Source organism: Lepus europaeus, chromosome 2, assembly GCF_033115175.1.
Source record: "Lepus europaeus isolate LE1 chromosome 2, mLepTim1.pri, whole genome shotgun sequence".
NCBI lineage: Eukaryota > Metazoa > Chordata > Mammalia > Lagomorpha > Leporidae > Lepus > Lepus europaeus.
The window spans coordinates 156,220,693-156,222,225 of record NC_084828.1 but is presented as its reverse complement, the minus strand read 5'-3'; the positions used below and the strand labels follow the sequence as shown (position 1 = coordinate 156,222,225).

At 58.7% G+C, this 1,533-nt stretch overlaps 1 pseudogene; it reads left to right on the top strand.

Annotated features, from left to right (window-relative positions):
• Positions 1–241: 241 nt before the first annotated feature.
• Positions 242–931, top strand: LOC133749824 (fibroblast growth factor 11-like; annotated as a pseudogene).
• Positions 932–1,533: the final 602 nt, after the last annotated feature.

Genomic DNA, 1,533 nt, shown 5'->3' with positions numbered 1-1,533 from the left:
CCAGAGTGAAGAGGGGGATCTTCAGAGAGGGGCAAAATTCGAGGTGAGGGAAATTGAGGAGAGCACAGGCAGCCGGATCAGGTGAAGCCAGGATGGGGCCCAAGGGTGAGTGCTGGCAGCCGTAGTGAGGAGTCTGGGGCTTGTCTCAGGTCCTGTGGGTGGGGCGGTGAGCTGGGGCCAGAGAGTCAAGAGTATGTCCTGGTGAGAGGATTGGTTTGGGGGTGTCTCCTCCTGGAGCGCCATGGTGGCACTGGTCAGTAGCCTGATCAGGCAGAAGACAGAGGTCCATGAGTCTGGGGGTCAGCTGGCCCTTGTCGGTGCAGCGGCGTGTGTGCCCCCGGGGTACCAAGTCCCTCTGCCAGAAGCAGCTCCTCATGCTGCTGTTCAAGGTGCGACTGTACGGGGTAGGGTTTGGGGGTGGCCCATGCAGCCAGACCGCGGCCCAGAACCTCAGCTCAAAGGCATCATCACCAAACTCTTCTGCCACCAGGGTTTCTACCTCCAGGTGAATCCCGGCAGAAGCATCCAGGGCACCCCAGAAGACACCAGCTCCTTCACCCACTTCAACCTGATCCCCGTGGGGCTCTGTGTGGTCACCATCTGGAGTGCCAAGCTGGGTCACTACATGGTCATGATGGCCGAGGGGCTGCTCCAAAGCTCACCGTATTTCACAGCTGAGTGTCGCTTTAAGGAGTATGTCTTTGAGAACTACCATGTCCTGTAGGCCTCTGCCCTCAATCGCCAGCAGCATTTTGTCCAGGCCTGGTACGTAGGCCTGGACAAGGAAGGCCGGGTCATGAAGGGAAATCGAGTGAATTAGACCAAGGCTGCTGCCCACTTTGTGTCCAAGCTCCTGGAGCTGGCCATGGACTGAGAGCCTTCTCTCCACAGTGTCCCCAGGATGTTCCTGTCCAGTCCCCCTGCGCCCTGAAGGTAGTTCCTGAACTTCAGGCTCTCTACACTCCCAGAGAGCCAGCTACTGCCAAGCCTGTCTCCCAGCCCTGCTCCCCACCCACTGCTGCTGCCACACACATGCCCTGGGCAGCCAGGTCCCACCAGGTGCTCTGCCCTGAGGAACCCCTAAGAGTTGGCTGGGACTTCTTCCTGGGTTGCTGAGATCCTTAGACCCAAGGGGCCAAAGAGGGGGTGAGAGAGGGGACGCCTGAAAACAGGATTGGCTAATTGCTTCTTTCTTTCCACACTCCCTCCTCCCCCCACCAAAGCCTTTTCCTGAGATGGCACCGGGGTTTCTGAAACTGACAGAGCCCTGGCTCAGCCGGTGCCTGGAGCCCCGTGTCCCTTTCATTGCCACTGAGCCATAGATGTATAGGTCCACTGGAGTCAGGATTCCTTTCCTTCTGTCCCTTTGCTACCTTCTGCCTTGGTCTGGACAGACTCTGGAGCATCAGACACCCCCAGCCAGGGCCACTTCTGTACCAGGGCTCTGTGCTAGAACCCAGGCGTGCTGCCAGGCTCTGTTCTGGTTCCCTCGGGCTTCTATCCTTGACCCAGACAGACCCTGACTTCCAAGGA